A 10084-nucleotide genomic window follows, 5' to 3' on the forward strand; every position below is an offset into this window, starting at 1 on the left:
ACTTTGGAAGTTTAGGGGAATATTTAGTTTGAAAGGTTATGAATAAAGAATGAAGAGAAATGTAACAGAGCTCATGCAAGAACTTTATTTGCCTATCAAAAAATATACCCAATTTATTCAGTGTTTCCTTCCAAGAGAGTATATTATTAGTTCAGCTGCAGTTTCTTAACTTCACTGTGTTTTATATAATTTGGCCATCACATATTGCCTCAAAATATACTATGAAGTGTGATTACAAATGCGTTCTGATTATATAGAAATTCACCATGGGAGGAGTGAGGGTCATAGCATAAGATCCATTGTTTATGTGTAGATTACTTTTAATGATCAATTGTTAGATAAGCCTTTTAATCTTACTGTTGTGGTATACCTTTATTTATATTCTATGGCGCTGTTTCAATTGCAGACCTGATGTTTATCTATCTCTCCCACTCCCACTGCACAACAGTTTGGAAAGAAAATGTAGGGGATGTGTCTCCATGGAAAATGAAAATGAGAAAAAAAACATCGAAAGAGCCAGAAGGCAATAGTGAAAGGCCTAGAGAGTGCAACAGAACAGTATTTTGTATTGGTACAAAAGAACTTACTAAGGACCTAAAGTTTTGTTGCATCTTAAAGCAAACAGATTTATTCAATTTAGAGAGTAGGGCCATAAGGATGACTGTAGCTATCATGCAGATGATCTATAAGAGGGGTTAAAAAGCTCTGTTTTCTTTAACTCTGAAAAAAAGCAAGAGCTTTTAGTTTTAAGACAATGGAGAAAGCCTTGCATTGTATGAGATTTCAGGAGCTCTGAGAACCAATGCAAAGAGAGATTGCAGATGTGCACAGAACTTGTCCTCTCCAGCATTGTCACTACTACTGATTATGGAGAGCATCACACCAAGACTCTCATTCTGAGAACTGCCCTTGTGAAATGCTGAAGATAGTTGAGAAGATGAAGAAATGGTTACTTGATGTGTACTTGCACAGGTAACAGTGACAGTGTCAGACAGCAGTTGCAAAGTGATGGAGATGTATGATTCCTTGCTTCTGGGCAAGGGATGAGACAAATTCATTAAGGAATGGCCAAATATGTGACATTTTGAAGTGTTTGCCCATGTATATAACCTTTATCTCAAGAAATCCCAAACCATCACTTCACCTCAAGAAATCCCAAACCATCCCTTCCTGGAAAATTGTTGAGTGTAATGAGAAAGAATCACTCCGTGATATATGCCCTAGTTCTTCTGTGCTTACCCTAAGCATCTGTTCCTTGTCACTATAAGAAGGAGAGTACTTCTCAGGCACATAAGTGGAAGACTAGACACATCAGGATGAACTAAAAGGTCAGAGCCCAGTTTCCTACGCTCACCACTCTACTAGTGATGGAAAAGCCTTTCACTAAGAGTCTGAGCCTTTATCAGCCTCTTAAAATATAAAGAAACTAACTTCTCTTTTCTAAGAATCTCCAATAATCAGGACTTTTATTTAAGAGTGAAGAAAAATGATTCCTCAGGAAACTTAAAAAATGTTTTAAAATGATCCTTAAGCCCTATCCTGTATGTCAGTCATGTCAATGCATGTGTTTCCAATTTGAAGATGAGGAGTTTTGTCAGAAAACTCCTTGCAGACAGTGTCTTGCCAGCTCTTCCCAAGATTAAGAGTTCAGTGCTTTCTTTCTGATAATGAGGAAGGAACTCAGTGCAGCTGTGAAAGTTGGGAAAGACAGTACAAGGAGGATGAAAGAAGGATGAAAGAAAATGTGATCCTCATTGTTGGAAATCTGTTAGATGTGGGGAGCAGTTAAATTAGATGTTGTTATACTGTAAGATGAGTCCAAAATCCTGAAAGCATGAACAAGGATTAAAGTTAATCAGCTCAGAATGAGAATCTTGATGTAATGCTCTCTGTAACCAATAGTAGTGGCAATGTTGGAGAGGACAGGACAAGACATGCCTGCAATCTCTGTTTGCGTTGGTTCTCAGAGCTCCTGAGGTCTCACACAACGTGAGGTTTTCTCCATGGTCTTGAAAATAAAAAATAGCCCAAGGTGGGAGAGTGAAATACTAAGTTAGGACTGGCCCTCCAACTGTCCAAAGCTCGTGCTGTTAGCCCCATGGGACCACTGCTAATGTCTTGTGTCTGCTGCTTACAGCTTTAGAAAAGAACATGACCTTGTGGTGAAGAGAGTGGTTGCCTCTTTGAAGAGGAGATAATGGACTGCATCTTACATATGAATGGTTATTCTCACAGCAAGAATGTGAAGAAAATACATTTTTCCTCTTCAGCTGAATATTCCACTCATTTCTTTTCTGCTCTGGAGCTTCCAGCTTTCTAACCTGATGAGTTATGGACGGTCATTCTTTCCAGCATCAGCTGAATTCTTTTCTAATTATACATGTTCTGAACAGCACGAGGCAGACCTGCTGGTAGAACATTTGGTGCAGAGAGCATAATAAATTCCATAGAGAGCTTGACATGCCTTGCGATAGATGCAGTATTCATTTTCATCACCATAGAAGAGATGAGACACTGAGCCAGAGTTTAAAAAAACTGCTGTGCTACTTTACCAGGATGTGTGGGTGGGATTAACATCGGCTGTTCAGTTGAAAGGCTGCCTTGTAAAACATCTTCACTAGAATTAATATCTAGACATTTGTAGATCATATTTTACAAACACAAAAGGGCAGGAGATGCATCTAAAAACAGATCCATAAGATACAAAAGATCTGCCACAATTTTAGCATAAAATTGATACTAGCACATTGAAAATAGCACATAGAAAGTGTAAACTATGTCAGGAAATTTTAATACCATTTTTTTTACTCTAATATATCTCTGGAAATTAGATGCTAAATGCTTACAATAAAAAGCAACTCTGAAAACAGTGTGGGTTTATTGTCAAGCAATGATTTACAGAACAAATATGTTCAGATTTCAAGTAAAAGTACTTTTTTGTTTTTGTTCAGCCACCAGGCCTGCAAATCCATCTTGGGACCTCCAAGCAGATTATTTTCTTGTTTCTCATGGATAGCAATAAACTTGCTAAAGACCATCTGTGGCAAAGATGTCCAACATGTCTCTGGATGTTGCAAGCTGCATATTCAAATTTTGGAAAAAAAAGTGGAGTACAGAAAAGTGGGAATTTCCCATCTTTTTGTGGATTATCTATAGCCCAACTGATACCAATGTAAGATAATATTTATGAGACAAATAGCAAGCTTGGAGCAGAAGAAGGCATATGGTTGTGTCATCTGGTTCTGTTCTCAATGTATTAGAATCACGCCATAGAATCATATCATAGAATTATAGAATGACTTAGGCTGGAAGGGACCTTAAAGATCTTCTAGTTCGAACTCCCCTGTTGTGGGCAGGGCTGCCACACACCAGCTCAGGCTGCCCAGGGCTCCATCCAACCTGGCCTTGAATATCAAGGATGGGGCATCCACACTTTCTCTGGGCAGCTGTGCCAGGGCCTTCTCTTCAGGGCTGTTCTCAATGAGTTCTTCTCACAGTCTGTACTCATATCTGGGATTACCTCTACTAAAGTGCAAGACCTTGTATTTAGCCTTGGGTGAAAAAGGTTTTGTGAGCTGCTTGGGCAAACAAGTCTTTGCTGCAGCTGTTCAGCTGGCAGGCCACGTGTGAGGCAAGTGCAGAAACAAGGACTGATTCAGTGCTCAACAGCCCAGCTTGGGTTCTAACACATCCCAAAGAGATGAGAAGACAAATCTTAGTATCAGTGGTGTGAGCCACAGTAACCATAAGCTACTGACCTCTAGCAGCAGGCTTGCCAGGGCAGGAGACCAAACCTGATGTGCCAGTTGCCCAAAGCTGCTGGTCTGAGGGACAAATGAGAGCCACATTGCTTGTATCAACTGAGTCCAGAAGATATGTCCTAATAATTGTACAGATAGATAAGAACCCATGAGCACAGAGGTAATTTACTTTTGTGGCACATATTGCTGTATAATTCTCATGGCTTCATGCACTGTTTGGTGCACATCTACATTTTTTTCATGCCGCTGCAGTCAGGGATGCTCAAAGCTGGCAGTCTCTTCCCAGGGCCACTGTGAGCGTGGTGGGAGCAGCCACATTTCATCCTCCCACAGAGATGTTACTTTTGTTCTCACTTGCTTTGTTGTTTCCCTTTATATATAATAAGAGTCATTCAGAGTCAGTGTAAATGTTTGTTCAGAAGAGGGGATGGAAAAATGTAAGAATAATTCTGGTAATGGAAGTAGAATGTAAACAAAGCTTAGAGAAAGTGGAGAAGCAGTGGAGAGATTTCCTGTTTAATAACGGAAAATAGAAAAACTAAAATCCCTACTTAGGGAAATGTAGAATAAACCCTCCACAGTTTAATGAAAAAGGAAGAATATGGATCTGATCACAGGTTGACAAGGTGTTTTAACCCGCACAGTGGCAAAAAAAAGGTCATCTTTCTTCTGTTGGGAAAAAGATTTCTGTAAGCTTAAAAGAGAAAGGATTTCCACACCCACGAAATACAGTCTAAGTCCTTGACAGCATGGCACAGACACAAAGATGTGTCCAGATTGCACTACTCCTGATGGCATTGGAGTGAGGAGGGAATGCTGGTGCATTTACTTTAGTTCCTGTAATTTCTGCAAAAAAAGGAATCTCTCAGAGATGGTCATGAAGGAGATCAGTGAGAGGATTTCCACTGTGGAGCCTCCCTTCATTCCTGGTTGCAAAGGCTTGTGGGATGCTTGTTTTGGAGAATGGAATATATTTCAGAGCATCATGACCACCCTAGTACTGTTGTGCTGAGTGTTTCTAATGTGCTAAAAGAAGGAACATTTACTAGGATTATTTTTTTCTTAAGTGCATGTGTTTCACTTGTTATTTCAGATTTATTGGTGTTTACTTATTGCTGAATAATGAGCCTGAGGGTAATGGAAATCTTAATAGGCTAAAAAATTGGAGCCAGCATCATCAAATGCTTCCTGTTCTTTACTGGTGCAGTGTTGCCACTTTATTTGCTTACTCTGCAAGACAAATGTGTTTGTTGCAACATTTTGGCTGAAATCCTGAATCACACTTACACAGCACTGGGACTTCATCCTGGCTGCCTGAGGGAAAACACAAGTAGGGTGGCTGTCATCTGGCTCCACGGTGCACATACATGTCACCATGAGGCCACAGGATGTGCTATTGCTATCAGTGACATGCAGGAAAGATGAGCCCACGTTGTTCTGACTGAGGCTGGCTGTTTTGTTGATGCCAGCTGGACTTGGGGCAACGTGGTATTGCAGGGAATCCCTGTGACCCAGCAGAGGCATGTGGCAAACCAGGTCATGGGACGTTCACCCTCCCAGATGATGCTACCCTGGCTGAAGTGTCACATGAAGTTAGTCTGCATATGGTTGTGTGGCGAAGTCATACTGAACCTCGGCGGTTTTGAAGGCTAGAGTGTAATCGTACCATTTGCTACAGGCAGCTGATTGGAGTGTCTCAGAACCAAGGGTTGCCATATTTTCAGTGCCACCACTGGTACCTGAGAGTCCTTGGCTATTTAGTTATTAGCATTTTGCAGGGGGCCATCACTGCCTGAAGAACTATGGAGCACACCAACTCCGCAGCTAACTATCTTGTAGTCATCTGAGACAGAAAGGGGATGATGCCTGCACGCCATCTACTACCACCCCTGAGATTTGGGCTTCTTTCATAGAATCATAGGATCATTAAGGTTGGAAAAGACCTTTAAGATCATCTAGTCCAACCACTCCAACCACCAATCCATCCCCACTATACCCACTAACCATGTCCCTCAGTGCTACATCTCCATGGCTCTTGAACACCTCCAGGGACGGTGATTCCATCCCCTCTCTGGGCAGTCTGTGCCAATCCCTCACCACTCTTTCTGAGAAGAAATTTCTCTTAATATCCAGCCTGAGCCTCTCTTGGCGCAACATAAAGCCATTACTTCTTGTCCTATTGCTAATAACCTTGGAGAAGAGACCAATTTCAACTCACCATAACCTCCCTTCAGACAGCTGTAGAGAGAAATAAGGTCTCTCCCAAGCCTCGTCTCCTAAGAGATTTCACCCCAAACCCACACTTGTGGGTGCAGTGCACCCCATGAGCTGAGGCAGCAGATCAGCCTCCAAGATGGACCAGCAAAACCGACTCCTTCAGTGGATCTAAGCATTTGCATTTGGCAGAAGTGCCAGAGTCTAGAAAGCATGTGTGCACAGCTCTAAGATGAAAAGGAATTTAACCTGATATAATTTTTAACACATCATCCAAACTGCATTTTCAAGCCTCTGTATTTTCGAGCCTCTGCTAACAAGGTCTTCTGATGATCAGACAGAGTGCTTTGTAAAGGAATTTGCAGACCAGAGGTGCTTACCATTAATTTCCTGCTGTCTACGATTACTATCATTGCATTTTTGAGGCACTTTTAAAATAAACTATGCCATGATGTAATGCACACAAAGGGGCTGGGGTGGGAGTGCAGAGAAAGGAAAAGAAGCAGCATCTGGATTTTGACTGGTATCTTCTATAGAGCATCTTGATGTCTGTAATTAGTGTCATGTTATGAGAGCTTAAAAAAATAAAGGCGCCAGAGTTCCAAATAAAACATAAAATGGCTTTGATAGAATAAATGTTACTATCATTGTTTAAAAATGTTGTGACCTGTCTGCTATAGTTTCTGAGAAAGATATTTTCCAGTGCTGCTGCTCTCACTCTGACTCTTTTTTAAATTCTATTATTACAGATAAGGACAGAGAAAAATCCTCAAGACAGACTCGTTTTAAATCTCTGTAACACAATGCCAGCATTGTCTCTCCTCAAGCTGAACTTCTAAATTAAAATAGGCATGATCTTTAACAGAGCTCTGAAACACTCTGTTCTACAGACACTTTATCCCCTTTATTAGAGAACATTAATAATTCAAATGTTATGGCTTAGGTTAGGCAGACCCATTTGTCTGGTGTTGGAATAATTTAGCTGTACTCCACTGTTCAAGGCTGTTTTGATACAGAGTGGGCCAAATTCTGCAGGCTCTTTGAAAGCCGTGGCAGCTTTACCTGTATCTTGGCTATGCAGCAGGAAGGCACAGAAACAAATAAGAGGTCCTGGCAATCTTTTCCTTGACCTTTAGCATGCACGGAAAATGTACAAACATGCACTCCCAGCCGAATTTCGCAGACTGCATAAGGCAACATTTCCATTTCAGCCAGTTGGATTTTTGCCTGAGCAAGGCCTCTAGTCTTGAGATCCAAAAATTCTACATAAACACACTTGCAAAAACACATATGCAACCCACCTTCGCAGTAAGATTTCCCCCAAGCTTATATTTTACCATGTGTGAAGCAGGATTTCTTCACTGCCGTGTGCACATGTGCCTCTGAATGCATCAAATTTGCAAAACATAGGGATTTTCTGTGACTTTTTTTCAAGACTTTCAGAGCCAAGCCACTTTATACCTACAGGTTAGATGGAGAAGTCATTAGCAACAGTGATTTCCAGGCCTATACAACTATGAAGTCTTTGTTTTCACGTCAAATGTATGAGCATGTAGTGGCATCCAGATTAGTTTGCACACTTATTTTTACCAGGTGATATATTTCTTTGACATGAAACCAGATCTCATCCAAATACAGCTGGACATAAGTACTTAAGATATGTATCTGCCCCTTACGGTCTGACTCTAACACTAATAAAACACAAGCAATGCCCTGAAAAGGCTAAGTTTATTCCTTTCAAAAGAAGCAACATGTATGATGAAGTAGGAAGAAATGGATTCTGACCCCATTCTATACTTCACCTGAGGTAAAGGGTCAAAAAAGCTCCACTAACCTTGGTTATCCTCCACTTGAGATGGTGTGAACAACACTTCAGACAGCAGGGATGTTAGCTTTGCCTCAAGTTGTCATTTCAAGAGATGTAGGACCCTTATAAATAAGGGGAAAACAGCCCTTAGCTACCTGGACATAAATTAAAAACATATTATATTGTATAATTTTATGTTATGATTTATATGTACAGATTACATAGATTTATGAAAAATATTATGTACAACTAGCTTCCAACAATGTTCGTCTCAGAGCAGATTGTTTTTATAGTAATAGTAAGAAGAGCATTCAGACAGACATCCTCATATCTGTTGGGCACTTTCTCATATCTGTTGGGCTTCTACATTACTAAATTCTGTAAGCAATGAACAGTTAAATTTGAAAGTGAGGAAGAGTGCAATAGTAGCCACATGTATTACTACACTCACTAAAGACAGTCTGCAAAATGTAATGACATTACTTAGAAGAAATCACTCTGTAATTGTATGGAAGAAAACACAATTGTTTTTAGTGCCTTCTGTTGAAGAAGAAGCTAATATCCATCTCCCTGATCTCCCACAGATGTAGAAGTGACACAGAGGAGTTTAATTGTACTTTAAGCTAGATTTTTCAGGAGATTTGTAAACTTGACATTGTTCTTTAATTACCTATCAAAGTCTTACTTCAGTATCTAAATAGAGATGTTCTTGAATATCCCACTTGATGTCCCTCTGCATCTTCTGGCAGTTAAACACAATCACAAATTGACTCCATGTTTCCCTGAGCTCCTGAAATAAAAGTAGGGCTTCTCTCTCTCTCACAGGTATTTTGACAAGGAAAACATGACAAAGATGGCTAATTATTTTTATCATGGTAACAGAAGATTTAGAGAAAAGATCCTTAAAACCCTCACAGCAAGTGCACCAGCCCAAATAAAACACCCACAGAAATGGAAGAAAATGGTTCCAAGTTACTCTCTTTCTGTATGGTTAGGGGTTAAGAACTAGGAAGAACTAGGTACAGTGATCTTAGGCAGGGGCTAATATCATTCTCAGAAGTTTAAATACTTGGCCCTGTCTTAGACTTGGTGTGGGAGGGCAGGCTCTGTGTTACATTACTGAGATGGGGACAAGTCCAAGTGCTCATGAATCCACATTTTGGAGAGACTTGTGCTCAATAGGGTGTTGTCCATGGCACAGCAGCAGGTTATGTTTGAATGGACTCACTGAGAATTTTAAAGCCGATGTGTTTCCGTTTGTTTCTCTGAAGAATACCAACTCTTTGTTTTGTGCTAGTATTTATCTGTGCCTCAGGTTCAACTGGGCTCTTCATCTAAGTTGCAATGAATGTAGTAATGGCAAGCACCCCTGGTGGAAGAGGCCAATGGTTTTAAGGGCAACTGCTGAGCTTTCTGGTGGATAAGGCATGCTCTGACTTTGTTCCTCACCATCCTATGGTAGAGCTGGGTAACTCGTGGAGAGGAACTTGTAGTAAAATCATAAAATTATATGATGAAGACTCTGGGTGAGGAAGAGTGACCTCCATAGCATGGGAATGGGAATTTTGAAAAGGGAAAAACCAAGGCACCGGTGCTGAGATACAAGAAACCTGGGGTCTGGCCCAGCCTGGCTTCAGCTTTCCTTAATCTCTTCACCTCATTTCTCCATCCTTCAGTTCTCAAAGAGGTTTTCTAATGAAAAAAAACGTTAGTATATGTGAGGTGCTGAAAGCACATGGTTATCATATGCAAGACTAAACATAGAGACAGTAGAAGGATCCTTATGCTTATGTGATGTGTAAGTCTCACAAAAGAGTAAGCATATACAGTTCTCCTAAATCATTATGACCTTCAGAATTTATTTAAATGAAACCTCACATAGTCTGTTCAGCTGTTCCTCATAAATCATAATTTTAGTTAAAAAATGAACTTCATATTTCTTCTGGGGTTTTGTTCTCCCATAGCTACATTCCTGAAACTGCTGCAGCCCAGAGGTCTAAGGGAGTCTTCCCTGAGAAAAAAAATCCTGTCCTCCTATCTGGGGGACTGGAATCAGGCTCTGGAAAAGACTCAGAACTGGGGGAGGAGAGTGCTGGGAAGAAGGAGAAAACTGGGAAAGACATGATGTTACAACTCTTACATAGAGCACCTTGTAGTTTCCCATGCTGTCTCACAAAATGTCTGTAGGCTAATGAAATTATTTAATAGTAATGTACTTTAAAAAAAGAGAGCAAGAGAAAAAGAGAGAGAGAGAGAGGAAGGAAGGAAGGAAGGAAGGAAGGAAGGAAGGAAGGAAGGAAGG

The 10084-nt window shown here is 40.6% G+C and overlaps 1 long non-coding RNA gene across 1 annotated transcript in view; it reads right to left on the reverse strand.

Moving 5' to 3' along the window:
- Nucleotides 1-10084, reverse strand: part of LOC122187855 — a 118906-nt gene that overhangs the window by 15952 nt on the left and 92870 nt on the right. The window contains exons 2-3 of the long non-coding RNA XR_006181434.1: nt 7810-7937; nt 7313-7436 (exon numbers count right to left, since the gene is read on the reverse strand). This is a non-coding gene — a long non-coding RNA (uncharacterized LOC122187855). The remainder of the gene's footprint in view (nt 1-7312; nt 7437-7809; nt 7938-10084) is intronic.

The sequence above is a fragment of the Lagopus leucura genome, unplaced genomic scaffold (assembly GCF_019238085.1).
Source record: "Lagopus leucura isolate 7727_CA_CO unplaced genomic scaffold, USGS_WTPT01 Super-Scaffold_73, whole genome shotgun sequence".
In the NCBI taxonomy this organism is placed as follows: domain Eukaryota; kingdom Metazoa; phylum Chordata; class Aves; order Galliformes; family Phasianidae; genus Lagopus; species Lagopus leucura.